A 26,421-nucleotide genomic window follows, 5' to 3' on the forward strand; every position below is an offset into this window, starting at 1 on the left:
TGTGACTCTCTGCAGCTCACCTGTGACTCTCACCTGTGACTCTCACCTGTGACCCTCTGCGGCTCACCTGTGACTCACCTGTGACTCTCACCTGTGACTCTCTGCGGCTCACCTGTGACTCTCTGCAGCTCACCTGTGACTCACCTGTGACTCTCACCTGTGACTCTCTGCGGCTCACCTGTGACTCTCTGCGGCTCACCTGTGACTCTCTGCGGCTCACCTGTGACTCTCACCTGTGACTCTCACCTGTGACTCTCACCTGTGACTCTCTGCAGCTCACCTGTGACTCTCTGCGGCTCACCTGTGACTCACCTGTGACTCTCACCTGTGACTCTCTGCGGCTCACCTGTGACTCTCTGCAGCTCACCTGTGACTCTCTGCAGCTCACCTGTGACTCTCACCTGTGACTCTCTGCAGATGACCTGTGACTCTCTGCAGATCACCTGTGACTCTCTGCGGCTCACCTGTGACTCTCACCTGTGACTCTCTGCATCTCACCTATGACTCTCTGCGGCTCACCTGTGACTCTCACCTGTGACTCTCACCTGTGAATCTGCGGCTCACCTGTGACTCTGCAGCTCACCTGTGACTCTCTGCAGCTCACCTGTGACTCTCTGCGGCTCACCTGTGACTCACCTGTGACTCTCTGCGGCTAACCTGTGACTCTCACCTGTGACTCTCTGCAGCTCACCTGTGACTCTCTGCAGCTCACCTGAGACTCTCACCTGTGACTCTCTGCGGCTCACCTGTGACTCTCTGCGGCTCACCTGTGACTCTCACCTGTGACTCTCTGCGGCTCACCTGTGACTCTCACCTGTGACTCTCTGCGGCTCACCTGTGACTCTCTGCAGCTCACCTGAGACTCTCACCTGTGACTCTCTGCGGCTCACCTGTGAATCTCTGCGGCTCACCTGTGACTCTGCAGCTCATCTGTGACTCTCTGCAGCTCACCTGAGACTCTCACCTGTGACTCTCTGCGGCTCACCTGTGACTCTCTGCGGCTCACCTGTGACTCTGCGGCTCACCTGTGACTCTCACCTTTGACTCTCTGTGGCTCACCTGTGACTCTCTGCGGCTCACCTGTGACTCTCACCTGTGACTCTCTGCGGCTCACCTGTGACTCTCACCTGTGACTCTCACCTGTGACTCTCACCTGTGACTCTCTGCGGCTCACTTGTGACTCTCACCTGTGACTCTGTGCAGCTCACCTGTGACTCTCTGCGGCTAACCTGTGACTCTCTGCAGCTCACCTGTGACTCTCTGCAGCTCACCTGTGACTCTCACCTGTGACTCTGCGCCTCACCTGTGACTCTCTGCAGCTCACCTGTGACTCTCTGCGGCTCACCTGTGACTCTCTGCAGCTCACCTGTGACTCTCTGCGGCTCACCTGTGACTCTCACCTGTGACTCTCATCTGTGACTCTCACCAGCTCACCTGTGACTCTCTGCAGCTCACCTGTGACTCTCTGCGGCTCACCTGTGACTCTCACCTGTGACTCTCTGCAGCTCACCTGTGACTCTCTGCGGCTCACCTGTGACTCTCATCTGTGATTCTCTGCGGCTCACCTATGACTCTCTGCGGCTCACCTGTGACTCTCTGCGGCTCACCTGTGACTCTCTGCGGCTCACCTGTGACTCTCTGCGGCTCACCTGTGACTCTCACCTGTGACTCTCGCCTGTGACTCTCTGCGGCTCACCTGTGACTCTCTGCGGCTCACCTGTGACTCTCACCTGTGACTCTCTGCAGCTCACCTGAGACACTCTGCGGCTCACCTGTGACTCTCACCTGTGACTCTCACCTGTGACTCTCTGCAGCTCACCTGTGACTCTCTGCGGCTCACCTGTGACTCTCTGCAGCTCACCTGTGACTCTCACCTGTGACTCTCACCTGTGACTCTCACCTGTGACTCTCACCTGTGACTCTCTGCAGCTCACCTGTGACTCTCTGCGGCTCACCTGTGACTCTCACCTGTGACTCACACCTGTGACTCTCACCTGTGACTCTCACCTGTGACTCTCACCTTTGACTCTCTGCATCTCACCTGTGACTCTCTGCAGCTCACCTGTGACTCTCTGCAGCTCACCAGAGACTCTCACCTGTGACTCTCTGCGGCTCACCTGTGACTCTCACCTGTGACTCTCTGCGGCTCACCTGTGACTCTCACCTGTGACTCTCACCTGTGACTCTCTGCAGCTCACCTGTGACTCTCACCTGTGACTCTCACCTGTGACTCTCTGCAGCTCACCTGTGACTCTCACCTGTGACTCTCACCTGTGACTCTCTACTAAAAACAAACACATGACTTTAAACAACCAAACATGACCACAAGGAAATGCAAACAGGTTAAAAATATACTTCAAACAACCAAAAAGAAACATCAAATGCAGGGACGCGGGAAGTCAGTCAGAGTTGGGGGTGCGGGGCGGGGGGTGCGGGGTGGGGGGTGCGGGTGCCTTGCAGCGGCGAAACTGTGGCGCTTACACTGCGTTTGCGCTTCAGATAAGGCTCCCTCTGCAAAACGAGGCCCCACGCAGTCTGCGTGATCTGCGTGGAGGGAGGGTCCGGTATAATAACGTCACACTAAATGCAGTCATTTGGTCTTTAGCAACAGCTTGTGAGAGCAGCGCATTCATCGGTGTTCGTTGTCATGCTGCCAGTTTGTTGACGGCCTGTGTGTTGATGGGACTTCTCATGCTCCCTAAATGTTTCCTCTGCCTTTCGCCAGTTCTTAAACCGTGCTTTCACAAAACTCCCATCCCTGATCTTGCGCTGACGAGCTTCTTTTCTATAGCAGAGCAACAGAAGAAGCACACTGCATTATCACTTTCTCTTATAGTGAAGCTTTTTAGAGACTGCTTACACTAAAATGCTAACTCAAACATACTCAAAATAAAACTTTTGTATTGATTTGATTAGTGAACTTTTTGGCGTTGCAGTTACAACTCTCCACCAACAGGTGGGGGTGCTGCAGCCCCCTCAGCACCCCCCCTTCCCACGTCCATGATCAAATGACTAAAGAAACATCAGAGAGAAGCTGAATTACTGCAAGGAGAGGAGGAAGTACTAAAACATCCACAAAGCAACCACTTAGAAAGCAAAAGGACTTAAAGGGGATCAAAACAGACTTAGAACGATCACATAAATACAGAAAAAGTGTTAAAAAATATGCAAAAATACTGAAAGTAGATTTGGTGACACAAACAAAGACACCCCCCCTCGCTTGGACCTTAAAACAGGAACTTAATCTTTAAATTCACACAATTCAAGTTTTATATCTCTCCAACTCCATCTTAGTGACAAAGTCTGTCCACTCCCAGAAACGTTGATCACTTCTCAGGAAAGAAGAGTAATGATGAGAAGGAAACAGACGTTGTGTCAGAGTGGAACATTTCCATGTTGCTGAGCAACAGACAGGAAGCAGGGGGCGGGTCTCTGACTCTGGACCTTCACACTCACATGTGTTAATATTGAATCCACTACAATAGGCTAGTTGCACGGGATGACGTATTTCCATTTCCGGTTCATTGAGCGTGCGCTTGTAAACTTCCGGTCTACGGTAGAGCGGTAGAGGGGGTGGTGGCAACACTGGACTGTGACTGGACGAGAGATGGCAGAGGGAAGTGACGAGGCAGGAAGTTAAGTTGAAGGAGGACACTCTGATAGTGAGTAAAAGAGAGTTTGTACTGTTTATGGCAGAGATGCTCAACTGTTCAGCGCAGACTACAAGCCGGAATGAAAGAATCAAAAATAATTGTCAAATCAGCTGAAAAGTACCTTGATGTGAAAGGGATGCACTGGGGACACGTGAAAGATATCCTAAATGATGACGTCCAACAACATCAGACATGGACTGGATCATCCTGATGGTGGTAATTGCACTGCAGTGAAATGCTAGAAGTTTAATTTCAAATGGACAAGAGTTCAAAAAATATATTGACAACCTGGGAGAGAAACCTAATGTTCTTTGTATTCAGGAAACATGGCTGAAAGCACAACTGGATTTTATTGTGAAGGGATAAACTGCAGTTAGACGAGATAGGGACTCTGGCAGAGGGGGAGGAGTTGCAACATTCATACAGAGTGGGATAAGTTACAACGTTATGCATGTAAGTACAGATCATGAAGCAATAGTTATAAGGGTATGGAATGATAGAGGACCTATAGATATCGTAAATTATTATAATGTGGGAAATTAGATCAAAGTATATTAGAGGATGCTGGGGGTTCACTGCAAGACAAAGTAATATGGTGTGGGGGTTTTAATTCACATAGCTCGCTATGGGGAAGCAGTAGCACAGATGCAAATGGGGCAGTAGTTGAGGAATTTATAGATGACCTCGGGCTAGTGTGCATTAACACTGGAGAAGGAACACGATATAATTGCACGAAGAATATAGAAACAGTACTCGATCTGACATTTGTATCGAATGCTTTAGCAGGTATAAGTACATGGAATGTGGTAAAGCATACAGGTCTCAATCATACTTTAAGTATAATACAGGTCTCAATCATACATTAAGTATAATACAGGTCTCAATCATACTTTAAGTATAATACAGGTCTCAATCATACATTAAGTATAATACAGGTCTCAATCATACATTAAGTATAATACAGGTCTCAATCATACATTAAGTATAATACAGGTCTCATCCATCCATCCATCCATCTTCTCCCGCTTATCCGTGGTCGGGTCGCGGGGGTAGCAGTTCCAGCAGAGAGCCCCAAACTTTATTTTCCCTGGCGACATCAACCAGCTCTGACTGGGGGATCCCAAGGCGCTCCCAGGCCAGCGAAGAGATATAATCCCTCCACCTGGTCCTAGGTCTACCCCTTGGTCTCTTCCCAGCTGGACGTGCCTGGAACACCTCCCTAGGGAGGCGCCCAGGTGGCATCCTAACTAGGTGCCCGAACCACCTCAACTGGCTCCTTTCGACGCGAAGGAGGAGCGGCTCAACTCCGAGTCCCTCCCTGATGACCGAACTTCTCACCTTATCCCTAAGGGAGACACCAGCCACCCTGCGGAGGAAACCCATCTCGGCCGCTTGTATCCGCGATCTCGTTCTTTCGGTCATGACCCATCCTTCATGACCATAGGTGAGGGTAGGAACGAAAATGGCCCGGTAGACAGAGAGCTTTGCCTTCTGGCTCAGCTCCCTTTTCGTCACAACGGTGCGGTAAAGCGACTGCAGTACCGCTCCCGCTGCTCCGATTCTCCGGCCCATCTCACGCTCCATTGTTCCCTCACTCGAGAACAAGACCCCGAGATACTTGAACTCCTTCACTTGGGGTAAGGACTCATTCCCTACTTGAAGTGGACAGTCCATCGGTTTCCTGCTGAGAACCATGGCCTCAGATTTGGAGGTGCTGATCCTCATCCCAGCCGCTTCACACTCGGTTGCGAACCGATCCAGTGAGTGCTGAAGGTCGCAGACCGATGAAGCCATTAGAACCACATCATCTGCAAAAAGCAGTGGTGCAATCCTTAGTCCACCGAACTGCAGACCCCCTCCCCCATGACTACGCCTCGAAATCCGATCCATGTATATTACAAACAGGATTGGTGACAAAGCGCAGCCCTGGCGGAGGCCAACCCTCACCGGAAATGGGTCCGACTTACTGCCGAGGACCCGGACACAGCTCTCGCTTTGGGAGTACAGAGATTAGATGGCCCTGAGTAGAGACCCCCTCACCCCATACTCCCGCAGCACCTCCCACAGTAACTCCCTGGGAACTCGGTCATACACCTTCTCCAAGTCTACAAAACACATGTAGACCGGATAAGCGTATTCCCAGGCCCCCTCCAGGATCCTTGCGAGAGTAAAAAGCTGATCCGTCGTTCCACGACCAGGACGGAATCCGCATTGTTCCTCCTCAATCTGAGGTTCGACAATCGGCCTGACCCTCCTTTCGAGTACCTTAGAGTAAACTTTCCCGGGGAGGCTGAGTAGTGTGATGCCTCTGTAATTGGCACACACCCTCTGATCCCCCTTTTTAAAAAGGGGGACCACCACCCCGGTCTGCCACTCCTTCGGTACTGTTTCCGACTTCCACGCAACGTTGATGAGACGTGTCAACCATGACAGTCCCTCAACACCCAGAGCCTTCAGCATTTCCGGGCGGATCTCATCCACCCCCGGGGCTTTGCCACTGTGGAGTTGTTTGACGACCTCAGTGACCTCCCCCCGGGAGATTGGTGTTGATCCCCCGTCATACTCCAGCTCTGCCTCTAACATAGAGGGCGGAGTTGTCGGGTTCAGGAGTTCCTCAAAGTGTTCCTTCCAACGCCCTAACACTCCATCAGTTGAGGTCAACAACGTCCCATCCTTACTGTACACAGCTTGGATGGTTCCCTGCTTCCCCCTCCTGAGGTGTCGGACAGTTTTCCAGAACAACTTTGGTGCCGCCCGAAAGTCCTTCTCCATGTCTTCTCCGAACTTCTCCCACACCCGCTGCTTTGCCTCGGCCACGGATGAGGCTGCTGCCCTTCGGGCCTGTCGGTACCTTGCAACTGCCTCGGGAGTCCCCCGGGATAACAAATCCCTGAAGGCCTCCTTCTTCAGTCGGACGGCTTCCCTGACCACCGGTGTCCACCAGGAGGTTCGAGGGTTACCGCCCCTTGAGGCACCTAGGACCTTGAGACCACAGCTCCCCGCCGCGGCTTTGGCAATAGAGGCTTTGAACACCGACCACTCTGGTTCAATGTCCCCAACCTCCACAGGAATGCCCGAAAAGCTCCGCCGGAGGTGTGAGTTGAAGGCCTCCTGAACTTGGGCCTCCTCCAGACGTTCCCAGTTCACCCGAACTACACGTTTGGGCTTACCAGGTCTATCCAGAGGCTTCCCCCGCCACTCGACCCAACTCACCACCAGATGGTGATCAGTTGACAACTCCGCCCCTCTCTTTACCCGAGTGTCCAAAACATACGGCCTCAGGTCCGATGATACGATAACGAAATCGATCATGGACCTTCTGCCTAGGGTACTCTGGTACCACGTACACTTATGAGCATCCTTATGTTCGAACATGGTGTTTGTTATGGCCAATCCATGACTAGCACAGAAGTCCAGTAACAAACCACCACTCCGGTTCAGATCAGGGGGGCCGTTCCTCCCAATCACGCCCCTCCAAGTGTCTCCATCATTGCCCACATGTGCGTTGAAGTCTCCCAGCAAGATTAAAGAGTCCCCTTCAGGAGCCCCATACAGGACTCTTTCCAGGGTCTCCAAGAAGGCCGTATACTCTGAACTGCTGTTGGGTGCATAAGCACACACAACAGTCAGAGTTTTCCCCCCCATAACCCGCAGGCGTAGGGAGGCGACCCTCTCGTCCACTGGGGTAAACTCCAACAACGAAGCACCTAACCAGGGACTTGTGAGTATCCCCACACCCGCCCGGCGCCTCACACCTTGAGCAACTCCGGAGAAGAATAGAGTCCAACCCCTATCCAGAAGTAAGGTTCCAGAGCCGACGCTGTGCGTAGAGGTGAGCCCAACCAGATCCAACTGGTAACGCTCCACCTCCTGCACAAGCTCCGGCTCCTTCCCCCCCAGAGAGGTGACGTTCCACGTCCCCAAAGCCAGCTTCTGTCGCCCGGGTCTGGTCCTTCGAGACCCTCCGCTTTCACTGCCACCCTTCTGGCAGCGCACCCGACCCCATCGATGTTTCCCGTAGGTGGTGGGCCCGCGGGACGGAGAAGCGGAGGTGTTGCCCACGTTGCCTTTTCGGGCTGGGCCCGGCCGAGCTCCGTGGCAAGCCCGGCCACCAGACGCTCGCCGACGAGTCCTCCTTCTGGGCCTGGCTCCAGAAGGGGACCCCGGGCTTCCTCCGGGCCGGGTATCCTCACTTCTTTGTTGTTCTTTCATGAGGTCTTTTGAACCAATCTTAGTCTGGCCCCTTGCCTGAGACCAATTTGCCATGGGAGACCCTACCAGGAACACAAGGTTCCAGACAACACAGCCCCCAGGTTCATCAGGGCACACAAACCTCTCTACCACGGTAAGGTGCTGGTTCTTCAGACAGGTCTCAATCATACTTTAAGTATAATACAGGTCTCAGTCATACTTTAAGTATAATACAGGTCTCAATATATATAGGAAAGCATCCAACCGGAAAGTGTATACACTGCAGCCAGCCAGAAACTGTTGAGCATGTTTTACTGCTTTGCAGGAAATATAGTACTCAGAGAAATGTGCTTTTCCAGACACTGAAGAAAGCAAAATTCCATGACTTGTCGCTATCAGGGCTGTTAGGGAAAACATCAGGCAATATATATTGTGAGATTATTAAGTTTCTAAGAGAAATTGATACATTTAAAATAATCTAGAGTTTTGGTTCTTTGTTTTTTTTATTTTGTTTCTTGTTTTCTGCATAGTCTCTTGTCCACACTCCAGTCCAGTTGGTGGCGGTAATGCGCCTACAAGCTGGTTTGCCAACCGCCAATAAACACGGAAGAAGAAGAAGAAGAAGAAGAAGAAGAAGGACAAAGGACAAAAGAAGAGGTGAGTGGATTAAACCTCTTAGTTTACAGTTAATCACGAATCAGAAGTTATTTTATTCAACACAACAGCTGTAATCTTCAGTCTAACAGCTAACGGCTATCGGCTAACAGCTACAGTTATTATTCCAGTTCGGCTCTGGGGGAGTAACAGTTGATTTGTAATGCTCAGCTGACTTTATGTTAGTTATTTATTACACCAGTTGTGTTTAAGACGGTTTGAGTTGTTGTGTTGGTGCTCTTTACCATAGATATGGTTTTAAATATATGCTAACTAGCTTATTAGCATCGCCATTCGCCGTGACGTAGCATTTTTCCCATTGAAATGAATGGGGTTCTTCAGTTAGCAGCTAACGCTAAGCTAAGCGATGGTTTAGCTCATTAGATAAATAGATATACTTTATTTAAATAATGATTTATCTTAAAGTGGGAAATGAATGTGTCACAGCAGAAGTGTTTTCAGGCATTACACGAGTTAAACATATTTAAAAGACGCAATAAGATATAATAAAAATGAAGCATTAGCAGCAAGTATACACACAGGACACATATCACTAGAGTATCTAAAGAATACACAATATACAGAACATACTGTATACATGGAGTACATTAAACAGTCTCACTAGCTAATGTTTGCTTTCTGTGTTAACTTAGTGATAGTTACACACGGATAGCGCTATAACAGTGGTTCAAACAACCATTAATGTCACTTTCTATGTGAATAAAGTCATTTTAATGAAATAAAAGTGAACAAACTGTGAGCTGTAAGTTAGAATGTAAGTTGCTACACAGATTATGATGAATTATATCTAAATATTTGTATTATATTAATAATAATTTACACAGAAAACCAACTTTTTATGGTAATGGTTAAAGTAATGTGCATGTAACGTTAATAACTATCTGACCTTTCTATCATGTTCTCCTCTGCTTAGCATCACATTGACTAAATGGATCAATTTGGAACATGTTTACGTCACAGCAGCATAGATAAGACAAGGCACTGCTCATGGTGTGATAAAACACTACATATAAGCATCTAGAAATAGAACATATCATTGAATAAACTCTTTGAATTCCTCCTCTTCACTGCTGACAGTTTATGATGAATTATATCTAAATATTTGTATTATATTAATAATGAAGCAGCTCTGTGGTCTTCATCAGGACATCTGATGAGCAGCATGGAGGAGAAGAAAGAGACCCCTGGAGCTCAGGTCAGTGTGCACTTCATCACAATATATTCCTAATTCCAGCGTTTCCCCCAGGCGGGCGTCTTGCCTTTATTTGACGCCCTTATTCAGCTCGGAACGCCCTATACAGACATAAATAAAGCAGCGACTGTATTCTCCATGACACAGACAGTCTGTGGTTTGTACTTGTTTAACTTCTGTCTAGTTTCTGAACAGATATGAGGAGCTGTGAGCTCACAACTGTATCATCAGCATACATCACATTCTCCACACACAGAAGGCGGATCATTTATGTACATACTAAACAGGATTGGGCCCAATACAGAGCCCTGCGGTACTCCAGTTGACAAACACTAGACTTATGGTTCTCAATTTGAACTCAAGGAGCTGTTGTTGAGATGATTGATGATTTGTTTGGCAATCAATTTCTCAAATACCTTGGCTACTATGGGTAAGATACTGATGGGCCTATAGTTGGATGTCATGAGAGGGTCCCCACCATAGTTATCAAGAACACAAAACAGTTCTTTAGCCCCTCTGTCCTGGGGGTTGTCAACATGGATGTTAAAATCACCAACAATGACTAGACGGTCAAAGTCAAAACACACTATAGACAGCAGTTCAATAAAGTCATCAAAAGAAGCTCAAAGAAGCTAAGAGCACAGCTGAACTCCCGCAGCCCTGGGGGGCCCCTACATTGGTTGTGATGGCAGATGACAGGGTTTGGTCAAGTTGCTCTCTACTGGTGAGGAAAGCGGCATACCAGTAAATCAGGTATGGATTTACTTCCATTTTTGACACCAAGATGTCTGCTTGTATTGTGTTGCTGCTGAGAAGTCTAGGAAGAGGGCTCTTGCATAGGTGTGACGTTTATCTAAATGTTTAGTGATGATGTGAACCAGAGTAGCAGCAGTACCACCCCCTTGCTTATAGGCAAATTGGTATGGATCAAGTATGTCTTTCACAATAGGTTTAGCTGAAGAGGTCATTCCTGTCACGGTTCTCATGGTGTCCCACACTTTTTTGGGGTCTTTGGCTTTAAAAGCATTTCCCAAAAGCTCTGTGTGTTTTGATTCCCTCAATTTGACTTTCAGTTCTTTCTCTGTCTGTTCAAGTGCTCCATAGTCTTTGTTTTATGTCCTTAGTCACATATGATTTATTACTTTCTTTTCTGGTTCCCTTGAGTTTGGTCTTATACACTGGTATCATATTCACAGCACTATGATCAGAGTTCAGTATTGGTGGTCTGTATTTAGACACATAGGCTCCTTTATCATTAACAAAGCATTTGTCCAGGATATTGTCTTTCCTGCTGTGATCCCTAACACACTGCTGGAACCCAGGTAACACAGTCTCCAGGCGACATTGCTTCATGTCCCCGAGCACTATTGCCGGTGCATCGGGGTGGCTGAGTTGCAGCTCGTGAACACAGTGTCCTCTGCCGCTGGGAGTCACGTAAACAACAAACAGTCAAATACACCCGGATTCTCTAGGCAGATAAAAGGGTCTTAACGTCATGCCGAGAATTTCTACATTGGGATTGCAGGTTTTACATTTTACTGAGTATGATCAACACCACAGATCATTAATATACACACAAATACCGCCTCCTCTGGTTTTCCCCGAGTTCGCATCCCTGTCTGCTCGAACAAGGGTGAGTCCGGGTACTTCAAAGAGAGATTCAGGCATCGTAGATTGGAGCCAACTTTCCGTGAAACACAATAAAGAGGCCTCGAGAAATTCATGACAGTACCTTGTGTATGTCCTTAGTGTGTCCACGTTGTTGCTCAATGAGCGCAGGTTTGGGAGAATGATGGATGGAAGTGGTGGCCGGCTGAATCTCCGCCGTATTCTGAACGCCTCCCCTCCTTCCTCGTCTCTTTTTCCTGGTGTTTCTAAGCGGCTCCCGAGGGATTTCATCCAATAACGAAGAGCACAGATGACTTGGTGTATTCGTAGGAGGCCGATCGCATTGTAGCTCTAGCATTGCCTCGCGTCTGTAGCAGCGTAGAGGCCGGGGCTCCTCGCCATACCTGTTCGTGCTGTCACTCTGAAATCATAAAACAGGTAATAGGGGGAATAATTGTGTGTGGGGGTTAAAACGTAGCAGCCTGCGGTCGCTCGTTAGCTGTTCTAATGAAGGTAAACACAGTGAAGGCACAGCTCTTTGCAGCTGCTGCTGCTCTTCTCATATTCTGCTGAGTTACACGTTACTGCCTCCTGGTGCTGCAGAGATTTCATGAAGTGAAGGAGGTTGTCTTCTATAAAGCAGCAGATACTGTGAGTCACAGACATGAATACATAGGTCAAGGCAGACTGGTTCACAGACTCTCCTGTTTTGCCGATCCGGTGCTTGAACAAATAACTCTACACCCCTGGCCGAAATGTCCCTAAAATGAAGTCCGAGTTTGAAATATATCTCAAATAATGTATGTATTTCCCCACATAAACATAACAGTCTGCAATGAAACGGCTGTCTCCTGTGCGCTCCACTTCCTACTTTCTCCTGCGAACGAGAAGAGACTTTCTCTCTCTTTTTTTTCTTTCATTGCCCTCTAGGGGCTTCGTACAATACAAATGCAAATATTCTATTTTAAAAAGTAAAGTCCTTTTGAGTCATCTGTCTCAAGCCTAAGTCTCAAGTCATGAATACCAAGTCAAAGTCAAGTCTTTTATCAATGTTAGTCAAGCAAGTCTCAAGTCAAAATATAGGCAAGTCATGTGACTCGAGTCAAGTCATGTGACTCGAGTCCCCCACCTCTGGTATATACTTTGGTTAGAATATTGCTGTATTACTGTATCAAATATAATAAAGACAAACAGTTGATAAGTAGTATTTTGTTAACTCAAGGTTTATATTAAGTGAGTTTTTATTGTGTTAACTTGTGTATTTATGCTTTTTAGATTGACTTTCTCTCTTTCTCTGTCCGTCTGTTCTAGAAACCGAAAGGAAGAGAGAGACGTCACAGCTGTCAGCAATGTGACAAATCCTTTACAGCATCTGGAACTTTAAAGAGCCACCTGCGTATTCACACAGGACAAAAACCGTACAGCTGTGAAGAGTGTGGGACAACTTTCACTCAATCAGGTACTCTCAAAATACATCAACGTATTCATACAGGAGAAAAACCTTACAGCTGTGAAGAGTGTGGGAAAACTTTCACTCAATCAGGTGGTCTCAAAACACATCAACGTATTCATACTGGAGAAAAACCGTACAGCTGTGAAGAGTGTGGGACAACTTTCACTCAACCAGGTGATCTCAAAACACATCAACTATTCATACTGGAGAAAAACCTTATAGCTGTGAAGAGTGTGGGAAAACTTTCACTCAATCAAGTGCTCTAGAATCACATCACCTTCACACTGGAGAAAAACCGTACAGCTGTGAAGAGTGTGGTAAAACGTTCACTCAATCAAGTGCTCTAGAATCACATCACCATATTCATACTGGAGAAAAACCTTACAGCTGTGAAGAGTGTGGGAAAACTTTCACTACATCAAGTAATCTCAAAACACATCTTCGTGTCCACTCAGGAGAAAAACCATAGTGGTTCTAAGAGTGTAGGAGCACTTAAGCATATTTTGTTTTTTTCACAGTTTACAATAAACAATTCCCATCTATTGGCCTTGTGTTGGGTAATCCTTTTTTCCATTACAGATCCCATCCCAACAGCGCCATCTGTTGACGTAACGTCAGAATTGACAGGCATAATGTTCACTGTTCCTTTAAAGTGGACCTATCATGCTATATTTGAATAATATAGTGTAGGACCAAACCTATATAAGGCATATTTATACTTTTTATTTTTCAAAATACCAAACAGATCATGCATTTTAGCCATTCCTCATTTCGCTGAATTTAACACTGTCTTTGCATGGGCTGATTCTGTGAGAACAGCGCCATCTGTTGACGTAACGTCAGAATTTACAGGCATAATGTTCACTGTTCCTTTAAGTTTCGTTTTATGTCCGTCTGCCGACAGCGCGCTGTTTCATTGCTTTACATACCAAGGTTTAAGTACACTGTGTCAATAGTTGTAGTATGAGCATCGTCTGGGCTGGCCGTCTGGTAGAATCGGTATGCTCTTCCTCCTGTGTCCACTTCCTCTCCTGTCACCTATGACCCCTTTTATACACCCCACCACCAAGTGTTCAAAATAACATTCAGGGTGTCCGCGGGGTCTTAAAAAGTATTAAAAGTTGATAAATCAATTTAGCGAAAATTAAGGCTATTAAAAAGTATTAGATGGCATTTTCCAAGGTATTAAGAAGGTCCACAGCAACGACAACAAGAAACACCCTTTAATTTACTGAAACAACATGTCCCCCTCAAGGTGGCCCCATGCATAGCGTGCCATAAAATGCTGCTTCTTATTTTAAGTTTCGTTGCCTTGCTCCGCTCGGTGGGGGGGGGGGGGTATACCTGAGAGATATACAGCAGGAGAACACGCCGTCCACCGCGGAGAATAAACAGAAGGGCAACCATGCTCTGGGGTCTTCTTCGCTGCTTTTGGTGTATTTTGTGGCGGCAGCAGCGCCACTTACAGGCCTGGCATATGTACTACAGCGTTTCCAGCATTTCCAGCGGTCTAGTGTGAACGGACGCGTTAATGAATCGAATGCGTGTGAACGGAAGACTTTTTTGCGTTTGCGTTTTACTGTATATGTCCTCGTGGGGCCGGGGTCTAAGCCAAACGATATCCGGTCACAGAGATCTGCTATATTAAAGTGAGGTCAACACATATCGACCCTAAATATAGTCTATATTAAGAACGAGAAAAGTCTTAACATATATATCGTTTTTTGTAGACAAATGTGTGAGGGTGATGACGTCAGAGCATCGTCCTATGTGCCGGGCTTAGCCCCGGACAGCCCCAGCCCAATTGAACCCCTGGGTATTTGTGAGGGAGCTCCTATATGGCACTACCCCGCTGAAGCTCACCAAAGTTTCATATATTTCATAGTTCAAAGTTTTGTCAATTGTTTTGTTTATTGGTCAAATACTGGTTTCTACTGGTTTCTGAGGAGTTTGACTGGAATGAAAGAGCACAGAGTACAGAAGCAACAAAGAGCATACTGCATTAACCCTGACCTTCACAGAGAGGTTGAAGTTCATGGAGAGGAGGCTTCAGTCGTCTGTCTGCACTCTGTTTAGCTAATCAATATATAAATGTGAGGTAAAGTGTCGCCAAGGTAACCGGTTAGAACTCGAAGTTGCAATGAGGTCTTAAAATGTCATGCGTCCTCGTGGTTTCTTAAAGTATTCACCTTAAAGTCCATGAGCGAGTTTCACTGTTCATTAATCTGCTTCATGTATCTAGAACATATCTACGATGTTTTCAGTTTGATTCTATTCTCTTGTTGAAATGATCAGACTACCAAAAATAAAATGGCCTTAGAAACAGACCAGCCTGCCCTCCTACAAAAAACGACCAAATAGGTCGATTGTTTAAGCACCTTAGATTACGACCCAGAGCCACGTTTTAAAGTGTGGTCGTGTAAGAAACAACATGCTCCCGTTTATTCACAAATAACCCTCTCTGGAAAATCCTAAATTGTGGAATAGTTTGGCCATTAAAATGCTTTTTGATTAGATTTCTAGCGAGAAGTGTATATTGTACTCTTAGAATCCACGTCCAGTGGATGTGTAGGATCTATAGTTTGATAGATATTACGAAGATGATCTGAGGTCTCATCAGGATAACGTGTATGCAGCTTCCATGTAAAGTTAGCGTGGGTGAAAACTGTTTTTCCGGTCTCTAAGTTTTCACAATAAAACCGGAAGTATTCCCCTCACTGTCAAATGATTACACAGTGATATCTGCATTACTCATCCACTAGAACAACATCAGTTTATCCTTGTTAATTACACAATATTGATTGGTTTAAATGGTGTACAATGCTTTTGTGTTTTTAACCTTCGATTCAGAGAAACAAATAGGAGTTTTGACACTACAGTTTCTGAAGGCACTACACTACCCAGAATCCCCAGCTATCGTTTGGGACTACAACATCCGCCTTGCTTTACAAACCTCGTGATTAGTCATCAAGCCCTGTGATTGGATGTTGGAGTGGCAGTGCGGCAAGGTTACGCTGAGCGTCACAGCTCTTTGAAATGGAATGGAGCCACGGCAGACTTTCCAAAACTGGAATTGGACAGCACATTTAGCAAATATGGCAGCATCCATCGATCATCTTAAGATGAGATATACTTTATTGATCCCAAGTTGGGAAATGTTTTTGTTACAGCAGCATGCTACTTTGTTCTACTCCACTACAATTCAGAGGTTAACCTGGTATTTTTACTCCACTACATTTTGTAAGGGAAACTTCTGCAGCAATGGAGAGTCAGGACTCAGAGAGACACGAGGAGAGTTGGAGCTTTGATGTCAAACACTATTAGTTTATTACAAGTCAATGGCCGGGGACTTCATATCACAAGTCACAGCAGCAAAAGGTTCTGACTGCACGGGTGGGTTGTCATGTCAATTCTGATCAGCATATCTCTCTATAGACCTTTTAACTAGTTCAGAGAGAGTAAACAACATATTTGGGGAGATGGGGCGTTAACATCTGGAGACACAAGAGATGTCTCTCATCTGTGGAGCTTAGCGTTCTCACACTATCAAAACCTCCCTATGCCCTGTAGGTCAAGCTGTAAAATCTAGTATCAACATACGACTGCATTATCACATTCCTTACGGAAGATAAGGAGCAGGGCTGATCGTAAATGTAAACACACAGTAAATGTTAAATATCTTAGGAGTAAGGAAGAATTATTATTTGACACTTAGAGAATATTTCTTCTCTCTTTCTAACAGTGCTCTCTTTTTATCATCTTTGATAATAACTAGTCTAATAATAATTTGGTCAATACTTAAATCAATAGGTGTCTTCAGATTTGAATGTGGTCTCACCGTACATCAATTACATCACAAAGTAGAATAAGACTGAAACATTCAATCACAATGATTGCTCAGCCATCATAATAAAAAATCATCTCATCAATGTTTGGATCATCTGTTGTCAAAAGCACAACAATGAACACACATAAAACACAGATGCATAATAGCAAAAACATCTACTTTAAAATAATATGTTTTAACATTTACTCATTAGTTAATCTCACTTATTAAACTACAAAATCAAAAGCAGCTAGCAGTTTAAAGATGTACTTTAAGGCAATCACTAGTCAAAAGCATTTTAAACTCAGGACCATAAGAGAGCCAGCGAAGGTTGTGATTCACAGTTGTGATTTTGATCAATCTGGAATCTGCAAAATTGCAGTGTCTTCAATTTTAGGATTACTTTACGTTGACTTCATTATATATTAAATCAAAAGACTATGGCATGATAACATAATTACATTACTTCAACTATCAATCATTATTTCATTTCAAAATCTGAAGGGAAAATTAAACAATTCTCAAAATGTTTAACAATCTGAAAAGTTAGGCAAATATTCAAAGACTTTTGTAAAAACCTGGAAAGGAATGTTTAAACGTTTACAACTTGAACCATCATTTTAGGTCTGTCTGTGCATGGGTAATACGTTGAAGAGTAGTGTTGTTAAGCCTGATTGCTGGACAATTAAGGATAGTAACATTAGCTGTTATAATATTAGAAATATCTTATTGTTCAATACCTTTATAATCTGAAAATATCAATTTATTTTGTTTAGTGTGAAAGTGTAATCTGATCTGACAAAATACATTTATCACCACTATTTAACACATGTCTGTTCATCGGAAATATAAAAACAATCATTAATTGTACATCTGTAACCATCTGGTCATTCAATTCAAATGTTATCTTTGTACGAGAGCTGGAAGAACATGTCCTCCTGACTCGTTCTCCTCCTCTCTTTATGACACAGAATGTCTTGTGTGTAAAGGCATCCTGATACTGTATAGATTAGCACTGAGGTGCTGATTGGCTCAAAACTCTTCTTCATCTTCAAACATGTGGCCATATAGGGGCCGGAGACGAGTGCAATGCTGTGTTTTCGATTGTTGCAGTTCAAGTGAAAAGCCAAATGAGTGACAGAGTTGTACAGACCTATACATTTTTGGATCCGGGGAGTTCCGGTACCTTTTGCACTTATAGCCTTGCAAAGAGATTGGGGCTAAGTGGCCAGCCAGCCAGTATTCTATTGCAAACAATGGGGCAAAAGAAAATTGTGAGTACCAATGTATTGTCTCACTTGGAAGTGTCTGGCATGGATACGGATGATTTTATTGAATGGCCCAATGTCTTAACCCAAAGAGTTATGCCAGTGTCACGTGTGAACATTCCACGACAGGATGATGTGGAAAGTGGCCTTACTTGAGTAACATAAAGCTGCACGACTTGAATGCAGATGTGGATTTGCTCATCGGAACTGATGCAGCAAAAGTGATGGAACCATGGGAGCTGATCAACAGCCAAGATGAAGGCCCATACGCAGTCAGAACAAGAGTCGGCTGGGTCATTAATGGACCACTTAGGAGTGGAAGTAACGGCAGAGTTAAGACTGGCTGCTCTGTTGTCACAACAAACCGCATATCTGTGGAACATCTGGAAGAGATGCTCATTAAGCAATACAACCATGATTGTAATGAAAAAACATCAGAGGGGCAATTGGAAATGTCAAGAGAGGACATTACATTCATGAATATAATGAGAAGTACTACAGAACTGAAAAATAGACATTATTACATTGACTTACCTTTCAGAGAAGAGGAACCGGTCTTGCCAAATAACCGCTGTGTTGCAGAGCAGCGACTTCAAGGCCTGAAGAGGACATTTGAAAAGAACATCAAGTTCAAAGAGGAGTGCACCTCATTCATCAATGATATGCTGGTTCAAGGTTATGCTGAAGTTGTACTCATTGAACAGCTGGAACAAGATGAAGGTGGTACATTCCCCACCATGGAGTACATCACCCCACCAAAGGAAAGCTGAGGGTTGTATATGACTGTGGAGCCTCATACAAAGGAACATCTCTGAACTGTCAGCTCTTGCAGGGCCCCGATCTCACCAACACTCTTATGGGGGTCCTCATTCGCTTCAGAAAAGAGCCTGTCGCAGTCATGGCTGACATCCAGGCCATGTTTCATCAGGTGCGGGTGCCTGATAAACATGTGAACTTTCTTCGCTTTCTTTGGTGGCCTCAGGGTAACACTGACCAGGAACCAGCAGAATATCGAATGAGGACACTTGTTTGGAGCTGTTTCGTCCCCCAGCTGCGCCAATTACGCCTTGAGGCGAACTGCAGAGGACAATGCAGCTCACTTCCCTCCTGAAGTGATCAAAACATTCAATCACAACTTTTATGTAGACGACTGCCTGAAGTCTGCAGCCTCGGAGGGAGATGCAATTACGCTTGTAAAGGATTTGACTCTGCTCTGTAGTCAGGGAGGATTCAACCTCCAAAAATGGGTGACAACCAGCCGTTGTGTCTTGACGTCAATCCCAGGTGACATCAGAGCAACAGAGATGAAAGAGCTGGATTTGGACAGAGATCACCTGCCTATGGAAAGAGCACTTGGACTGCAATGGTGCGTGGAGTCTGACCAGTTCAGCTTTAGGACTTCATTACAGCCACGACCACAGACCAGGAGAGGTATCTTGTCGGTGGTCATCTCTCTGTATGACCCTATAGGATTTTTGGCTCCTTTTACAATGCCAGCCAAGTTACTGTTGCAGGAGCTTTGCCGGCAAAACCTGAAGTGGGATGAACACATGTCCCCCTCCTTCTCCAAACAGTGGTCTGATTGGCTGAGCAACCTCCAAAGGATGAGTGTATTCAAGGTGGAACGCTGTATCAAAACCATGAACTTTAAAACATCTGTGAAAGCACACATTCATAATTGTTCTGATGCCAGTGAAGCTGGTTATGGTTTGGATGCACACAGAGCGGACCAATCCGCTCTGTGTGCATCCAAACCAAAACCAGCGTCTTGGAGAGACCTGTGACGAAGATCTGCCTGCTGGTGGAGGCCACAGAATAAGATCATGGACAATTCTATCTATTTTCTCTTCCTGTCTTCTTACCATCTGTTTATCTTTCAGTGGATACAGAGAAGGTGACACAGAAGACACTATGGCTCATGGATAGAGAGAATAGCTCCCTTATATGTTTTACATAAGGGTAATTGTGATTCTCACAATTAGGGGCCGGCATGTGGAAGCTATTCAGTATTTTCACATTTATTTGTTATTTTTTGTTTTGTAGAATTAATTGATTTACAGCCATATTATTTAAGTTAAGTTGTGTTCCAGCTAAGATGCTTTTATTTTGAAGGTGATGGGTCAATTTGGGCACACAGCTGGGTTTATTTAAGTCAATCAGGGCACAGCAGCAGTCAGTGGGCACCGGGAAGGTCTCTGGTTTTCTACCAGTGTCAGGGCTGAGTAAACATTTCAACACCTTTTGCTGTATTGTTCCCGCAAGGTGAAGCTAATAAATACAACAAAAACGTCGATGCCTTGTCTGGACAAGGCATCTGGACGTAGATTAACGTTCCTGTAGCTTCTTATTGCACTTGCAGTTGTTTTAGTTACTTGTGGGCTAACATGAATAATCACAGTTACTATCCTTTTACTCCATCACATTTCAAAAAGAAATAGGCTATTGTTATTTTAACTCCACCACAGTAATCCATCATCAGCTTTACTTTTTAGATAAAGTTTTAATCACAATTGATCATAACAGGCTTCAACATATACATATTTATATATTACCAAGTGGTTTCATGTACAACCATACTTGCCAACATTGAGACCTCAGAAATCGGGAGCATTTCAAAACCGTGTGGGGGGGGGGGTGCGGGGGTGCTGCTAGTGGATCGCCGGAGCTGTATAATTGACATTGAACAAGAATTGGGCAACTCCACCCTCTGCTCACTCCTTTTACAGGAAAGGAGTGAGCAGAGGGTGGAGTTGTCCATTCTTGTTCAGTTTTCTGTGATATATCTTCCTCACCCTCTCAGACTTTCAGTTGCGCGCACTACTAAAGGGACGTGCTACCATGGAAACCAAACAATGGTGTAGTTTAGGATGACCAAACGTCCTCTTTTGCCCGGACATGTCCTCTTTTCACGCCCTGTCCGGGTCGTCCGGGGGGGGGGGGGGTTTATAAATTCATGAAAATGTCCGGGTTTCGCGCATGGCCGTATCCACCATTGAGGTCACCGAGGTCCGGACCTCGGTAATATTTTTCGAGCTGTGTAACAAAACTTGTGAAATAATTGCACTAAACGGGATTCTTTGTAGTACTTCCATTTACTGACGATGGGGGCGCTGCATAACTACGTAGCCTCGATTAAAGCAAACAGAAGAAGACGACATGTATCAACAAACCACCGCAGACCGGACTTGAACAGGATCAGCGGAGGAGTGATGAGGTATCTAGAGATCTGAGTCCAGCGGGCTGCTTGTGTTTCTGTTCCTCACAGGACATCATATGACCAGCAGATCCTGTGTGAACGCTCTACGTTAGTCAGTGGACGTCCGACAACATGCACACTAACTTATATTGCAGCTATAGGCTATACTTTAATTTAAATTGCGTGAATAAACTAGCTAGAGAGCTAAAGTTAATTACATTCATCCAATGTCAAAAGGATTACCTTTTAACAAACGTTGTAATGCTTTTTTCATTTCAATTTGAGTAAAACATTGGAGATATAAAATTGTATTGTTTTCTTTTTACACTGACTCAGATATAATGAAAAGACTACGTCAGTCGAAGCTCAGCTTTGGTAAGGAAGAGACAGGACAGGCAGAGAGAGAAAGAGATGGAAGTCAGGGAGGAACTGCAGGGACAGTCTCACAAAATAATGTAGGCTTAATAAGCCCATCTATTTATAACAATAGTCTTCATTTACAATATAGACAATAGGCATAATTGTAAAAAAAAAAAAAAAAGGTGCAGTTATGTCATAACATACCATTTTATAAAACACAATTTGCTTACATCTTTGTTCTCTTTTGAGAATCAAACAAAACAGATTTAAATAAAACAAAAAGTTCAAACAAACAAGTGAAATGAACTAAATGGCTGAATTGCTTTTAATTCACTGGCAGGAGCGACAAGTGAGGAGGAGCAAAAAGTGAGCAACGAGGGAGAGATTGAACAAAGAGAGAGAGAAGAGGACAGAGAGAGTAATGAACAGGAAGAAGACAGAGAGACTAAAGACGATGAGAGAGGGTGCAGGTTATGGAAAGGAGAGAGACATGGAAAATGAATGATGACAATGTTTTGTGATCATTTTAGCCTCTTCTGCATGTCCAGATCATTAATAGTAACAATCAACTGATTCTCATGCATCACACTTCCAAAAATAATTGATGTGTCAGCCCACTGACATGGTTTGAAATCAATATATTATCCAATGTGTGACCCCCCACAGGACTTAAAAAGCACCCAACTAGATCATGAAAATTCCAAAAATCTTGGGGGGTATCCCCCGAACCCCCCAAACATGTTTGGACCTCGGTATTTAGGAAATCCTGGATACGGCCCTGCCCGTGGCTGCCGATATGTCGGCACCACGGGATGGGCCGTAGAGGTGGAGGGCGCAGCAGCAAGGGCAGTGAGTCCCAACCACACGTGACGAGACGCCACTGTGGCCAAGGAAATCACCCGCCCTGCTGCAGCGGCCACGCCATGAATCAGATTGTTCATCTGACCTATAGCGCGGCCCGAATAATCGCTCCCCTCTTGAGAGAGGAGGGCGGGGGCGACTGCCTGAGGGGTGATCAGGGAGACGCCCAACACGCCGAGATTGTTTGCTGCAGCCGCCATCTGCGTACCGAGCTTGAACATCTTGTCCAGATATTCCAGTATGTCTCGGTCCCGGGGCAGCGGGGGCAGCGGTTGCTTACCCTCCGCCCAACCAGCCGCCCCCGGAAGCAGATGGGCCAGGCTCTCATCAAGGGGGGGGCACACCCGAACACGCTGTTTCCGCGCGGCCCTCCACCTTGATGATGCCTGCCATAGCGGCTACTGGGGCCTTAGTTTTAAATGGCTGCTGCCATGTCGCCTCCACACACCGCCATATATCAGGCAGCTGGGGCGAAACGAAGGTCGGCTGCGCTGGATGCACCGGGCCGTAATACCCGGTCTCAGGCGGCCTATAGGCCTCGGTGGCAGCGGTGGGGGGAGCTGTAGGCCTACACGCTCCGCCGCCAGGGTCATCACCGCTGGGAAATCCCTCCGCGCAGACCTGAGAGTCGGACCTCCAGACACCGAGGCGTCCTCTTCCTCCTCCTCCGGAATCGGGGTTGACTGGCCCCACGGAAGGGAGAACCGGAACGGCACTTCCTCCTCTCCTGACTCGCCCATCTCGACGACGTCGAGCTCCGAATCCTCCACCTCCTCCTGCGGGGCCTCCGCCGACAGGAAATGCTGCCCACGATGCTCACGTGTGAGCCGAGGAAGCATCTGGCAGGCTGAGCATACCGGTGTCGGGCCCATACAGCTCACGGCGTGGTCAGGCCCCATACATAGGAAGCAGAAGGGGTGTGGATCCGCTCCCGCGATCAGGTTAGGACATTTCGGACAGGTCCTGTGGTCAAGAACTGACTCCATAACTCTCTATTCTCTCGTCTTTTTAAGCTCCGTGAAACCACTTCCGCCGCTGAAGAGAAAAGGATGATAGTCAGGAGGTGAGGCCTCCTTTTATACGGTGTGATGCGCGCGCATTCAGGTAGGCCCTGCCCAAGGCCGGCTACGTCTAAAGAAGTCTCAGTGGGAGAATGCTCGCAGGGTAAGGTAGTACCCATAGAGTCCAGTAGAGGGCGGAGCCAGATATAACAGTGTAATTGCATCTGACAGCTTTTCAGCATTATCAAGTATACGATCAGGCAGATCTTCATCTAGAATGGACATCATAAATGAAATATGTATAATTGTATATCAAATGCAAATCAAAGGCATAGCAATCGTTTCATCTGGGTTCCTGCTCATGTTGGTGTGGAGGGAAATGAACAGGTGGATATTCTGGCCAAACAAACACTCAGAAGTATGAACATAGACATAGAAGTTCCACTCAGCAAAGCAGAGGTTCAAACATTCATTCAGAAATATGCACAAACAACATGGCAAGATCATTGGGACCTTAGTGATACAGGAAGACATCTTTATCACATTCAAAGGTATGTGGGGGATGGAAGGAAGGTGGGGTTTAAAAGAAGGGAGGAACATGTCATTTCTCGGATGAGAATAGGTCATACAGGTCTCAATCATACATTAAGTATAATACAGGTCTCAATCATACTTTAAGTATAATACAGGTCTCAATCATACTTTAAGTATAATACAGGTCTCAATCATACATTAAGTATAATACAGGTCTCAATCATACTTTAAGTATAATACAGGTCTCAATCATACTTTAAGTATAATACAGGTCTCAATCATACTTTAAGTATAATACAGGTCTCAATCATACTTTAAGTATAATACAGGTCTCAATCATACTTTAAGTATAATACAGGTCTCAATCATACATTAAGTATAATACAGGTCTCATTATCTTTAAGTATAATACAGGTCTCAATCATACATTAAGTATAATACAGGTCTCAATCATACTTTAAGGTATAATACAGGTCTCAATCATACTTTAAGTATAATACAGGTCTCAATCATACATTAAGTATAATACAGGTCTCAATCATACTTTAAGTATAATACAGGTCTCAATCATATTTAAGTATAATACAGGTCTCAATCATACATTAAGTATAATACAGGTCTCAATCATACTTTAAGTATAATACAGGTCTCAATCATACATTAAGTATAATACAGGTCTCAATTATACTTTAAGTATAATACAGGTCTCAATCATACATTAAGTATAATACAGGTCTCAATCATACTTTAAGTATAATACAGGTCTCAATCATACTTTAAGTATAATACAGGTCTCAATCATACATTAAGTATAATACAGGTCTCAATCATACATTAAGTATAATACAGGTCTCAATCATACTTTAAGTATAATACAGGTCTCAATCATACATTAAGTATAATACAGGTCTCAATCATACTTTAATTATAATACAGGTCTCAATCATACATTAAGTATAATACAGGTCTCAATCATACATTAAGTATAATACAGGTCTCATTCATACATTAAGTATAATACAGGTGTCAATCATACATTAAGTATAATACAGGTCTCAATCATACATTAAGTATAATACAGGTCTCAATCATACTTTAAGTATAATACAGGTCTCAATCATACATTAAGTATAATACAGGTCTCAATCATACTTTAAGTATAATACAGGTCTCAATCATACATTAAGTATAATACAGGTCTCAATCATACATTAAGTATAATACAGGTCTCAATCATACTTTAAGTATAATACAGGTCTCAATCATACATTAAGTATAATACAGGTCTCAATCATACTTTAAGTATAATACAGGTCTCAATAATACTTTAAGTATAATACAGGTCTCAATCATACTTTAAGTATAATACAGGTCTCAATCATACTTTAAGTATAATACAGGTCTCAATCATACTTTAAGTATAATACAGGTCTCAATCATACTTTAAGTATAATACAGGTCTCAATCATACTTAAGTATAATACAGGTCTCAATCATACTTTAAGTATAATACAGGTCTCAATCATACATTAAGTATAATACAGGTCTCAATCATACTTTAAGTATAATACAGGTCTCAATCATACTTAAGTATAATACAGGTCTCAATCATACATTAAGTATAATACAGGTCTCAATCATACTTTAAGTATAATACAGGTCTCAATCATACATTAAGTATAATACAGGTCTCAATCATACATTAAGTATAATACAGGTCTCAATCATACATTAAGTATAATACAGGTCTCAATCATACTTTAAGTATAATACAGGTCTCAATCATACATTAAGTATAATACAGGTCTCAATCATACTTTAAGTATAATACAGGTCTCAATCATACTTTAAGTATAATACAGGTCTCAATCATACTTTAAGTATTATACAGGTCTCAATCATACTTTAAGTATAATACAGGTCTCAATCATACTTTAAGTATAATACAGGTCTCAATCATACATTAAGTATAATACAGGTCTCAATCATACTTTAAGTATAATACAGGTCTCAATCATACTTTAAGTATAATACAGGTCTCAATCATACATTAAGTATAATACAGGTCTCAATCATACTTTAAGTATAATACAGGTCTCAATCATACTTTAAGTATAATACAGGTCTCAATCATACTTTAAGTATAATACAGGTCTCAATCATACTTTAAGTATAATACAGGTCTCAATCATACTTTAAGTATAATACATGTCTCAATCATACTTTAAGTATAATACAGGTCTCAATCATACTTTAAGTATAATAGGAAAGCATCCAACCGGAAAGTGTACACACTGCAGCCAGCCAGAAACTGTTGAGCATGTTTTACTGCTTTGCAGGAAATATAGTACTCAGAGAAATGTGCTTTTCCAGACACTGAAGAAAGCAACATTCCATGACTTGTCGCTATCAGGGCTGTTAGGGAAAACATCAGGCAATATATATTGTGAGATTATTAAGTTTCTAAGAGAAATTGATACATTAAAAATAATCTAGAGTTTTGGTTCTTTGTTTTGTTTGTTTTGTTTCTTGTTTTCTGCATAGTCTCTTGTCCACACTCCAGTCCAGTTGGTGGCGGTAATGCGCCTACAAGTTGGTTTGCC

The 26,421-nt window shown here is 44.3% G+C and overlaps 1 pseudogene; it reads left to right on the forward strand.

The window, feature by feature from the left end:
• The first annotated feature begins 3,830 nt into the window (after window positions 1-3,830).
• LOC117546983 lies at window positions 3,831-13,317 on the forward strand (annotated as a pseudogene).
• Window positions 13,318-26,421: the final 13,104 nt, after the last annotated feature.

This window comes from Gymnodraco acuticeps, unplaced genomic scaffold (genome assembly GCF_902827175.1).
Source record: "Gymnodraco acuticeps unplaced genomic scaffold, fGymAcu1.1, whole genome shotgun sequence".
Taxonomy (NCBI): Eukaryota; Metazoa; Chordata; class Actinopteri; order Perciformes; family Bathydraconidae; genus Gymnodraco; species Gymnodraco acuticeps.